Raw genomic sequence first — 13,777 nt, forward strand, 5'->3', positions numbered from 1 at the left:
AGGAAACTAGATTCTCTCAAGACAAAGAGTGTTCTTTCTAGAAACTGGTATTCTTTTTGATTCAGAAACATCATTTCATTTTTTGAATTATAATATATTAGTAATATGAGGGGATTTCACTGTGACAATTCCACACATGTATACAGGGTAGTTTAAAAAAGTTCACTCCCTCTTTTTTATTTGTGTGCTCCCTCCATCCTTCCCTCACTTTTTGCTCCTTTTTGGGATTCATTTTCAGTTTTAGGGAAGTAATCCTTTACTAGGTGTCTTTCTTTAATATCTGATAATCTCCACTTTCACTGTGTGGGCACATTTGGAGTTTGTTTAAAGTCACTAGTTGTAATGTGGTTAGAAAAGGTAAGAGAATGAAAGTAATCTACCAATTTTAAATAAAGTGAACTAAGTAGCCACTAGGAATTCAGAAATGCATAGACTATAAATTTGAAAACTAGTACTAATCTTCAGAAATCAATACATTACCAAAAAATAGAAAGGGATAAAAGGGAAAGTTGAAGAATGGTGAAAGAACAAAACCTATGTTAGAGAACACATTTAATAGTTGAGAATTCTGGTTCACAGAGCTTTCTGAAATATAAGTTAATGTATACTATACTAAAGCATATCGAGAACAATGATAACACTTTCTAAATCCGGCTTTGATAACAAAAATTATCTTAGATATGGACACCAGTAAGATGAGGGTTATGTGTTTAATTATCATAGGACAATTCTGCTCTAGCTATATTCTCAGCTCTTAGTCCAGTAAATTATTAGAATCATACCTGGGAACAAAAACCATGTATATGGATTGGTATAACATTATACAGTTGAAAAGGGAAACTAAAATCCTTCTCCTTACTTGGAAATGAACATAAAGAACTACATGTTCACTTATATGTATGTTTAATAACATGTAGTTTTGTATGAGTCAAACAAGTCATTTACACTTATACTACAATTTAGTTAATTCACAGGAAAGTTATGTACGAAGGAAGAATGAATGTAATTTTTGGTGATTCAGTGATCAATAAATATAAATGTACATGGACACAGAAACAAAGAGAACTGTAAAGAAACAATAGATTTCTTTTCAAGACTCTCATTAAATGCCAATGAAATACAGTAAAGACAGAAAGAAAGAGCACTCTGGTGTCAAATATAGATTTGAGTATAGATTTAATGTGGTTATTTGCCTTTTGAATATTTAGTGATAGGTAGATATGTCGAATGACTGAAGGCACAGAAGTAGTTTAACCATCAGATATTTAATGATTCTAGACTCAACCAGAGAGAATCCTGTGTTAGTTTCTAAATGAATGTTGGGAATATCAAAATTTGTAGCATTAATGATATGTAAGTCTCTGCAGTCTCACTCACCATTTATTGACTTGGTAATTGCTTCTTTAAAATCAGATATCTCACCTGGCTGCTGAGTAAGGCACTTTACATCTTCTCCATCCTGCTTTCTTATAATTCCTGGAAGAACCAAGACTGATGGGACCTCAGAGCAACTAGATTTTCCCTCACCCATCTCTTTGGAGGGATAGGGTTAATCATGATGAAGAGTTAAACATCATCATGGGGCTGTAACTCTTTCATAAAAACATATTAACTCAACTTCTTGCTTGAGTTTATTATTAAAATGGGTTGCTTTGATCTTATAACAGTGTCACTATATTTTAAATGCCCCTCAGAAGCAAAATCGAATTCTTTGCTACTATATATATATGTATGTATATAAAAAATATATATATATGGAGAGAGAGACCATATATATAAATTGAAAGAAACAATGTTTATGATATAATGGCTTTAATTATTAAATATTTGTACTAAGATTAACCAAATTATGGGCAAATATTCTTTAACCTCTGCAAGAACTTGAATTGTTCTAGTTTGCAGACTATAGTAAGAAGAATCTAATGAAACAGCTCAGATTTTCACTAGTTAATTGGAGATAGAATCTCCAGGACTTTACTGTGGATGACCTTGAACCTTTATCCCCATATTTCAGTCTTTTGAATATCTAGGATTACAGGCATGACCTCTGATGCCTGGTACTATCAATTTCGGTTTGTCCAGAGCAAACAAACCAAGAGGGCAGAGCCCCCTTCCAGGGCTGAGTTTAAGCATCAGTCCCATTCCTGTTGGCTGTGTAGCTGCCAAAGTACAATCATGTTTAGTTTAATGGGGTTGCGTTCTGTTTTGAACCACAGTCTTTTTGGATCATCATATGACATTTATATAAACAAACTTCCCTAAACAATTAGATCAATATAGGTAGAAGTCTCCTTGCTCCCATGGCCAAGAATGGCTAATCAATATGTCAGACCACATTTATCTCAAGTGAGGAAAATCAGAGAGACATGAAAGAAATGAATGATCAGACTTAAGTATTGGAGCTCATATGCTTCAGGTTATTTAGATGATGCTTCAAACATGGATGGAAACAAGGGAATCATTTATTTTTAAATAGTTAAGTTTGAGCTGGGATGTTTCTAATTACATCCTAAGAAACAGTGGCACCATCTGGAAGTTCTTGATTCTTTGTAAAGTCTGTAAGGCAAGTAAGAAGGTCCAAAATAATACATGCGATATAGTTCAGGGACATATTATTATTAAAAGAAAATCTAGTATTTAAAAAATAAAATAAAAAAAGAAAATATATGAGTTCATAAGATACATGAGCCATCTATTTATGATTATCCATTCTCTTTCCATCCTCTACACCCAGTTTGTTCTCTTCCCTATGGACAGAGAAGTAAGTGATTACTGTTAATATGAATGGCATCCAAGTTAAAATACTGTATTCTGTTCCTCAAAGGTCTGTCTGTCTTAGAGAACTATCATGTGAGTTCTAAGAAAAGAAATTGGGTCACATTCATCTTTCTATCTTTAGCGTATCACTAAAGGTTTGGACAGAGTAAAATGGGCAATATATATTTGATGAGCAACAACTAGAATAACAGAGTTATAGTCATTGACCACTTTAATTCCCTGCTATAATAAATTAATCAACAGCATTCATTTCTTTATTCACTGTTTAACCAAAATTTTCCAAGTACCTACTACACAGTAAATAGTAGTTTTAGGTATAGAAGTACAGTGGCAAAAAGACAGCTGTAGAGGGCAAAGGTAAATGAACTACTCTGTGACAAGCAGAGATAATAGCACACAAGAAGATGAAGGATCAGCTTCTAACCCAATTTAGGATGCGACCTGGGAAGGCTCCAGTTAGGCAAATGAAGGAGGCAGGAGGAACAGAGAGCACTTGAGGTCACACTGCAAGGCGATGTGGAAAATACTGCAGGCTTTACAGTCAAATAAACCTTGGCTGACAGCCTTCCTAGCCACTTACCGGCTCTGTGACCTTGTCAAGTTTCTTTATTCTCTATTTGGCTTTCTGCAAAAGGTTGCAAATGTTACCTATCTTCCTATGTTGTTGGCAAGATTAGGGCTAATGTGGGTGGCGCAGACCCTGTACATAGTTAATTCGCATAAATTGTTGTTTCTGCTCTTTTAGTTGGGAAGTAGATACTGTACCTTCAGAGTGACATGATGCTTTTAAGATGTAGTCTTAAAATGTTTTTGTTTTTTATTAGCACATATTAGTTGTATAAATGGGGGTCCACTGTGACATATTCCAACACAAGAGTACACTGTATCCTGTTCAATCATCCCTTTACCCTCTCCAGCTCTTTTCTTCACCCTCTCTCCCTTCTAAAATAATTTCTGCAAGCTTCACTTCACTGCTCTAGTTTCATGCATGCATATAAAATATTTTAAGTTTTTCACTGTCATTCACCCACTGTGTTGTTTCTTCCCCCTCTTCACCTCCCAACAGAAAGGTAGGAGGATAAGAAAAGAGAATGTAATTGAAGGGGCTATTCAGACAAAATTGTAATATTATATGGACCTATGAAATGCTGGGTGGATCCCTTCATACAATTAATACATGCTAATTAACTGAAAAAAATGAGAGGAAGTAGTTTTAATGTTTTAATCTGAATAATTCTTTTTAATTTTACTTTATCATATTTTTATTAGCATCAATGAGTTGTGCAAGCAGGTTTCTTTTTGACACGTCTATATTCACACATAAAATATCTTGACCAGGTTCATTTCCTCCATCATTCTATCTCATTCCCCCACTGCATTTCCCAAATCAGTCTCAACAAGCTTCATTGCTAAAATACCTGAAGTATTTTAACCATATTCACTGTCCTCACTTTCTTATTTTTACCTAGTAAGGAGAGGACCTGTTATAAAACAGGTCCTGTCATTCCTGTCATTCATTTTTGTGAATGTGTGATAATTGTTCACAGGAATTTCACATGGCATTTCATACATGCCTATTTTAATTAAACTGATTCAACAGACACTGGAAAATTACCAACAAATTTCTCATTCTTATATCTGAGATGATTTCTATTGTTTCCAATGTTTCAACATTTTCCTAATATTTCCCTACAATTTTAGAGTTACTGAATACTTTCCAGCTCTCTACTTCTAAAAATATCAACTACACACACGCACACACACACACACACACACACACACACACACACACCTATAGGTTTGTAAAATACTTGTGTTACTAACTTAATTATCTTTGAACAAACACGAATTATATTTAATCTACCTTTACTGTTATTGATCTTTGTAGCTGCTTAGCACAATATCTAAACTGAATTGATAAGCTTGAAAGAAATAATGTTTTTGGTTTGTATTTCTGCTCCTTGTTCTATCATGTAATTTTTATCAGCACTGTTCTAATTCATTTCAATTTTTTTAAATTTTATTTTATTGTAAAGGGGTTACATTTACATAAGTGGGGTAATGTGTACATTTCTTTTGGAACAGTGTTACCCCCTCTGTTTTCTCCTACTTCCCCCCCCAACACACACACACTCCCCTCCTCCCCAAGTTGTAAATTTTTGACCAAGGCCTCATAGAAGAAATTGATTCTAGAATAGCAAAAACAGAAATTCATACCTCATCTGTCTGATCATGACTGCCAGGTTCTGTGGCCCAGATGACATTGACAATATCTCCAGATTCACATTGTAAAATCATATCTACTTTTTTTGGGTGGTTTAATCACAGTAATATTTAAATCTCTTTAAGTACTACTCTCGTCCAAATGCTTCTTCCCAGCTGCGCTGCATTATTAATGCAACGGAATTAAATATAAGGGGTTTAAAATGAACTTGCTTTCAAATATATTAGACTTCATCTTCCCATTTTGACATTCTTTATTTCTTGATATTGCTATTTTTCACAGGCCCATTTGCTCTGTTTCTTTATCTTCTCTTGCATTCTTAGTATCTTCCCAATTAATACCTGCTCAAATCTCATTGATGCTCTGTTTATGGCATTTCTAAGATCTACAGTTAGGACCAATGTCTTAAGTCTGTTTGAGATGCTATAAGAAAAGAGCATAAGCCACAGCTTTATAAACAAGACAAACTAATTTGTCACAGGAAGTCAAAATGAAGCTGGCAGCAGCTTCCATTACGGGGGTGGCCCTGCATCCCCGCTGACCACTGTTTCACTGTACTCTCATAGGATAAAACGCATGAGGGAGCTGTCTGGGGCTACTTTTATTTTTTTATTTTTTTGTCAATCATGGGGCTTGAACTCAGGGTCTAGGTGCTGTCTCTGAGCAATTTTCCTCAAGGCTAGTGCTCTACCACTTAGAGCCACAGAGCCACTTCTAGTTTAGTGGTGATTGTTGTTTTCACTTTTTTGAGTAGTTAATTGGAGATCAGAGTCTCATAGACTTTCCTGCCCAGGCTGGCTCTGAACCATGATCCTCAGATCTCAGCCTCCTGAGTAGCTAGATGACAGATGTGAGCCACTGGAGCCTGGTGAGGCTTCTTTTTAGGACACTTATGTTCAGTGGATTACAAACTGGGTACCTTTTCCTCTCCCCAGAGCCCAGTGGTAATACCAGCACCTTGAGGATGGTTAGGGCTTTAACATACATACTGAAGGTGACAAAAACATCCAGATCACAACAAACTCTAACATGTGACTCAGTACTGGTCTTTCATGCTTGTTTCTAGATGACTCCTTCTGAATGGGTAACCTGCTATTTGTCATGATCACAAATTCTTCTGCTTTTCCCCCCCTGAGCAGAGCTCCAATCACATTACAAACCACTGTCATTATTCATTCTCAGCTATTATAAATTAATTTTCAAGCCAACACAATCTAGCAAATTATTTACATGAATTAGGTATCTCCTTTTCTTATGTTTATTAGCCTTAAGAGACAAGGAATTCCTGGCACCTTCAGAGACTCCTGCTGTTTATGTGCGGAACTGGGAAGTTGATGGAGTGGAAGAAGAAATATAATCTCATGGTACTCAAAAGCACAAGGCCTCAGGGGCTCACTCTTGCAGAAATAACTTGTCTCAGGAATAAATTTAAGAGATTAGTTCAACAAAAGTTTCCAGAATAATTTTTCAAATAGGTAAAATTATAGGGTGTATTCGTCAATCACAGGGTTCTTATGTTCCCCATTATCTCAAGCAAAGGAGATACAGAATTCCCCACAGGCCCTTTGTTTAATCGTTAGGATTTATACTCCAGCATAGATACTCTATAAAGAACCATTTTAGAGAGGGAAAGAGCCGTAGAATAGATGAATTCAACCAGAGTACGTTATGTGTATATATGTGTATAGATGGAAATATCACAACAAAGCCCTTTAGTACAATAAATCTCTGCTAATTTGTGTGTGTGTGTGTGTGTGTGTGTGTGTGTGTGTGTGTGTGTGTGTGTGAGTGTGTGTGTGTGTGTCAGTCGTGGGGCTTGAACTCTGGGTCTGGGCGCTAGCACATAGGCTAGCACTCTACCACATAGGCTAGCTCTCTACCACTTGAGCCACAGTGTCACTTCCAGTTTTCTGAGTGGTTTATTGGAAATGAGAGTCTCACGGCCTTTCCTGCCTGGGTAGGCTTTGAACAGCGATCCTCACATCTCAGCCTCCTGAGTAGCTAGGATTACAGGCATGAGCCACTTTCTTAAATCAGATTTTCTGTTCCTTCTTTTTCTTTCAGTCTTGCAGTGGAATAAACCCTGTTATCACATCAACTTGCCCTGCCTATGCCACCTTTCATAAATTGTCTCCTTTCAGGAAAAACAAATATTAAGTGGAAAAGCCATATAATGTAATAAGACTTACACTTCAGCTTTTACAAGGTCTCAAAGGGAGCTCAGACTTGGGGAAATGACCAAGGAAGACAGAATTTCTGAGCTCATTCTCTGTGATGTAATTTACACAGCTGCCAAGTGAAAAGTTATATTCTGGGCTGGCTACATAGTAGAACTCTGATACTTGATTTTCATGTGGCATCATTAAACCTCGCCACCATCCTCTGAGGTAAAGGCTACTATTCTCCCCATTTGAAAGAAGAGAAAATTGAAGATTGTCCAGGTTGTCAGTAGTACTAATACTTACTTACTCCCAACTGTCAACAGCTATCGAGACCTTGATCTACATATCTAAATTTGGTACCCTAGCAAGGATGAGTAATTATGATCACAAGTTCATGAACAAAGTTTTAGTCATGAACTAAAAAGAAGAGAAATCTGATTCAGTAAGTATGCCCCTGGTTTTTTTTTTTTAGGGCTCCTCAAGAATGTGCTGTACAATCAGATTGTGTGTGTGTTTGTGTGTGTGAGAGAGTATTTTTATTATCTTTAAGTGGTTGTGCAAAGGAGTTGCCATTCACCAAAGCAGTTTATGAATACAGTGCATCTTCATCAGTGTCACCTCTTTCAACATTCTCACCCACCCTCCCAAACCACCCCTCCCCTTACTTGTCTTAATTTCAGGTTATATATTTTTTAATGTTTTGCCTTCTAACTAAGCAGTTTATGTATACAATGCTCCTTGATCTGTATCATCACTTCAAAATCTTCACTCCCCTTCAGCACACCCCATCTCTTATCTTTCTCAATTTTGTGGTATACACAATGCATTCTTGCCTGCATTTTACCCCCTCCCCCCTTCATTCTTCTGCCCTTCTCCCCTTGGCTGGACCCTCTCCTCTTGCAAGTACTCACTTCCTGGTACTCATTCTGTTGGATTTTTACTTAGTTTTTTTTTTGTTGTTGTTCATTTGTAAAGAATTACACTATTTGTGCTCTCCATAGAGTCCATTCTACTTCAGTTAATTCATTTGTAACCCCGTGCTTACCACCCAGTGTGTTTACCTGTAGATTTATGGGTGCATTCCAGCTACTGCAAATGGGGGAAACATACAACCTATGCTGCTCTGGGTCTGGTTTACTTCACTTAATAGTTTTTCATGTCTTTCCATTTCCTTACAAATGGTACCGTATCATTTTTTTTTCTTTTTTAAAGTATGTTTTTAATTGTAAAAATGCTGTACAGAGAGGTTACAGTTACATGAGCAAGATCATGAGTACATTTCCTATCAAGCATTGTTGCCTCCTCCTTTACTTTTCCCCTACCATCCCTTCCTTTCTCACCTCCAGAACTACACTCCACCTCCAACCCCCTGCCGGAGTTGTAAAGTTCGTTTTCAACATAGTGTCTTGTACATCTCATTGTTACAATGGGTCAACCTGTATCCCTATTTAAGCATTTGGGGTTTTTTCCCTTCCCCATACAAAATTAGAAAAATGTATATACAAGATGCACCAGAATCAAATACAGTGAAAACAAGAGTTATACTGTGGGGGAGGAACATACCAAAGATACAAAAAAAATCACATAGTACATTTTAAAGACATTAAAAACAATAGAAAGAAAGAAAAAAATTAGGAAAATGAACCCTAAGATATGTATTTAAATGTTTTTTTCTTTCATGCATTTGTTTCTAATGCATTTATAAGATTATTTTTTTGTTGCTTTGTATGTCCCTCCCCCACAGTATAACCCCTGCTTTCACTGTATTTGGTGTCAGTATAATTTGTGGAGGGGAAGGAGAAAAACAAGTCGTTTAAATAAGGATACAGGTGGACCTGTTGCAACAATAAGAAGTACAAGTTGTCATGTCGAAAACGAACTTTACAACTTTGGTGGGGGGGGGGAGGATTGGGTGGAGGGGCGGGGGGAGCCTGGGAAGAGATGGGAAGGGGAAACAAAGGAGGAGGCTACAATGCTTGATAAGAAATGTACTCATTATCTTGCCCATGTAATTGTAACCCCCTCTGTACAATATTTTCACAATAAAAAATAAATAAAAATTACAAAAAAAGAAAGAAAGAAAAAAACCATTTGTGTCCCTATCTTGGGGTTCATTTCACTTAACATTATCTTTATTTTTTTATTTTTTTATTGTGAAAATACTGTACAGAGGGGCTACAATTACATGGGCAAGATAATGAGTACATTTCTTATCAAGCATTATAGCCTCCTCCTTTGTTTCCCCTTCCCATCCCTTCCCAGCCTCCCCCCGTCCCTCCACCCAACCCTCCTCCCCCCCACTACCAAAGTTGTAAAGTTCGTTTTTCCACATAACAACTTGTACATCTCATTGTTGCAGTGGGTCCACCTGTATCCCTATTTAAACGATTTGTTTTTTCCCTTCCCCTCCACAATTTATACCAACCTCAAATACAGTGAAAGCAGGGGTTATACCATGGGGGAGGGACATACAAAGCAACAAAGAAATAATCTTATAAATGTGTTAGAAGCAATCACCTGAAAGAAAAAAAAACATTTGAATACATATCTTAGGGTTCATTTCCATAACATCAACTTATCTGACCTTGTTTGCTTGACTCAGACATTATCTTATATGGTCATACGTACATAGCTTTTGTCCTAAACTTATACTAGTTATTGCAAATAAGGGAAATCATGGAATCCATGTTTTTTTGGGTCTGGTCTACTTCACTCAATATAATTTTTTGTACTTTTTTATTGTGAAAATTCTGTACAGATGATTACATGAGCAAGGTAATGAGTACATTTCCTATTGAGCATTGTTGCTTCCTCCTTTGTTTTTTTTCCAAGTCTTTCCATTTCCTAACAAATGGGGTGATGTCATTCTTTCTGATGGAGACATAGAATTTTATGAACATTGACAATACAATTATTTCTTCCATATCAGGTGATACTTATATTTCTTTCCTTTTGCTTAGTGTACACTGCTCCCTCTTTACCTCTCATTCCTCCCTTCCCATCGCTGTCTTTGGATTGCTTAGTTCATTTTCATCTATGTCCAGTGCAGCTGATGGGCCCCTCTGTTGTATGTTTCCCACTTCCCACTGATTCTGTGTTCTCCTACTAACTTTGCTCTGTTGCTCGCATGCACACACACACACACACACACACACACACACACACATACATTATATAGATATAGATATAGATGAACCATATAGCATCATTGAATCTTGACTTCTGCCACACAGTTTCTCAGACTTTAATACTAACTCCTTTTCTCACTAAGCCCTGTGACAAGCTTAGGTGTTTTCTGGTATACTTGGCTGTGTGTAACATGCTTAGGTCTTCCTGGTAGTTTGTGTCTTCCTCCATAAGCTGTGTCATTTGTTATTATGTGGAGTAGTCAGTACCTGAAGTGTTCCTTGAAGGCACATAATGTCTTTCCCAACATAATGTCTAGACTTAGAATCCAGCTCACATCTGGGCAGTGCCATCTTACTTGATAATAAAATCACCAAACACCGTCCATACAACAAAGAATATGGTGAAACACTCTGTGCCGGTGTCAAGTGAGTCAGCCCCAGGCAGGATGACTGATCTGCTATACCCCCTGTTACACACCACCCAGTAGAACTCAAACACAGACCACAATTGTTAATTTGAAAAAATAAATTCCATCAGAATGGCTTTGCAAAGATGTTGAATATGATCAGAGTCAGCTAGGATGTTCAAAGCCTGCTTAGCCTGCTGGAATGGAAACTGCCTGAGAGTAAGAACTGAAGTGTGTGAAGGTCATGTGCACTTAAATAGGAGGAAGCTGAGGGATTGTTTAATATTACTAATGTCTCCATCAAAAATGATCAGGTTGTTTAGGGCATTTAGATGGAAGAAATATATTGACTACTTGGAAGTAGTTCAGAGTGACACAGTAAAAATGAGTGAATGGTTAAAGGGAAGAGGGAATCTGGTATGTGCTGGCTAAACAAGAATGAAAGAAAGAATGACCTATGATTAGTGGAAGGTGTGAATGTCAAACAATAAATTGTTTAGTGGCTGATAGGCCTGTCAGACAGCTACTACCGTGGGAGTCATATATTTTGGAACTAGGATTTTTTTTTGTTACAATCTCTTCAACTGAATTCCCCTGCCCTGATGCTAATTTAATTATCCTACAAGGAGTTGTTTATTGCAGTTGGTAAGCATGAAAGGATTACCTAAGGTTTTTGTGAGAATGTTTCTTTTCTATTCTCTGAAGACTTAAGAATATCCTATAGCTTGGGGCTGGGAAGGTGGCTCAGTGGTAGAGCGCTTGCCTTGCAAGCCTGAGGCCCTGGGTTCGATTCTTCAGCACCATATAAGCAAAAAGAAAAAAGCCGGAAGTGGCGCTGTGGCTCAAGTGGTAGAGCGCTAGCCTTGAGCTGAAGAGCTGAGGGACAGCACCCAGGCCCAGAGTTCAGGCCCCACAACCGGACCCAAAAAAAAAAAAAAAAAAAAGAATATCCTATAGCTAATAAAAACAAAATACTTTGCAATTTTAAGTTCTATTGTTGCTAATAATAATTACATAAAATACTGAATTAGATAAGAATCCTGTGCCTGAATTAGATAAGAATCCTGAGCCACATTTCCACTTCTTTTTGCTGGTTAATTGGAGACAGTAGTGAAAAAAAGATACAGTGTAAGTTAAAAATATGCAGGGGAATAGATATGGCTTTGATACAGATTTATACTGCCTGGAGGTTGGAGGTGAAAGTCTTGTGATGATTGGACCAGATCTAAAATATTGTTGAATTTGGAGCACCATAAGAGAAATGACTTCATAGAAAGATCATATGAATTAAAAGTTTGAAAACTAAAGAGAATTGATTGGTCAAAGAATGTATTTTTTTTAAGTACTGGAGCTTGAACTCAGCTTTGTGCTTGTTAGGCTGGAATTCTATCACTTGAGCCATACCTAGAACCTAGCCTTTTGCTGGTTCTTTTGGAGATGAAGTCTAGTGAACTTTTGTACCTGGTTTAGCCTTGAACTATGATCCTCCAAATCTCAGCCTCCTGAATAGCTAGGATTATAGGAGTAAGCCTCTTGTACCTGACTGCCAAAGAAAATTTAATAGGGAAATTCTTTCCATTTGAAGTGTCTAAAATACAGCCAGGTAAAATTTGTTGTTGATGTGACAGAGTTAAACACAAGCACTAATAAGTATAAAACAAAGTTCTAGTAAACAAATTTCTCATTAGCATAAGGGAGAAATTAACTTGGATTATGCAGTCATAATTGAATAAATAAAGTAATAACTTTGGCTATGGATGAAGTGAGTTGATAGTGATTTGAAGGACCAATCAGGTCTAAAGGATTCACAGATGACATTCTGCACAGGGTGAAGACTTGAGACTGCGGTACTGATGATGTACCAGCCAGTAAGAAGTTCCTTTGCTTTGGGTACATCTGTTTTCTAATGAGGCCCAAATAAATGATTGATGCACTTTCAGTTGAGGTCTGTACAACACTTACCTATGCTTTCCTTTTATTGATATACATTAAAACACTTTGTATATTCTTATTAAGAGGAACATAAATTATCTTAACATATGTGTGTGTGTGTGTGTGTGTGTGTGTGTGTGTGTGTGTGTGTGTGTGTGTGTGTGTTGATACTGGGGCTTGAACTCAGGGTTGGGCACTGTCCCTAAGCTTTTTCCTCAAGGTTAGCACCATATCACTTGAGCCACATTTCCACTTCCAGTTTTTGCTGGTTAATTGGAATGAATAGTCTCATAGACTTTCCTGCCTAGGCTGTTTTCAAACTGCCATCCTCAGATCTCTGCTGTAGCTAGGATTACAGGTATGAGCTACTAGTTCATTCTTATATGTTTATTAAATCGTTCTCCCTACACCATATTTCCCTGTGTATCTCCACCATCTCTCTTAATTCATCTTCTGGATTTCTGAAATACGGTCTACGTTCATGTGGTCTTATCCACACCCTGCATTTCAACCCAGCTTCCTGAGCAATAGTGCAAAAAGTTCCCTGCTGAGTCCTTTCTAGTTAAACCAAACTGATAGCAACTTTCTACCTATATAAACCATCTACACTCAGCACCAGAGGTCCTGAGCCTATCATCTGTGCCGCTTACACCTGCCTTATCCCTTGACAAATCTTCCCTCTAGTGAATCTAGTGTAATCTTTAGGGGAAATTTTTTCTTACATTTTTGAAGACTGTATATAAGGTTTCAACTGTTTTGTTTGGCTGCCATCCCTATTTTGCCCAACTTTATATTATTTAAAATCAAATACAGGTCTTTATTAAGAAGCCCATTAAATAATCAATCTGTTTTAGCTCCTCTATAATTTGTTCTCTGGTCTAGCTGGGAATAAAATGGAAAGAGAAAAGTAATAACAATCATTAATTTAAAGTTATTCCCCATACAATCTATTACTTAATAGGTTCCTTTTGATTTTCTTCATTTGTTGATATCAAATCCAGTGCTTATTTTTATCACTGTGGTGTAAGCATTTTGTTAAAATACATTATTCTCCAAGGTAATTGTCAAGGTTTTTTCAACTCTAAGACATGTGGTAATAGAATATTCTTTATAAAAACAATTACCAACTCATAAATATTAATCTTA

The sequence above is a fragment of the Dipodomys merriami genome, unplaced genomic scaffold (genome assembly GCF_024711535.1).
Source record: "Dipodomys merriami isolate MVZ:Mamm:240054 unplaced genomic scaffold, mDipMer1.0.p SCAF_6, whole genome shotgun sequence".
Lineage (NCBI taxonomy): Eukaryota > Metazoa > Chordata > Mammalia > Rodentia > Heteromyidae > Dipodomys > Dipodomys merriami.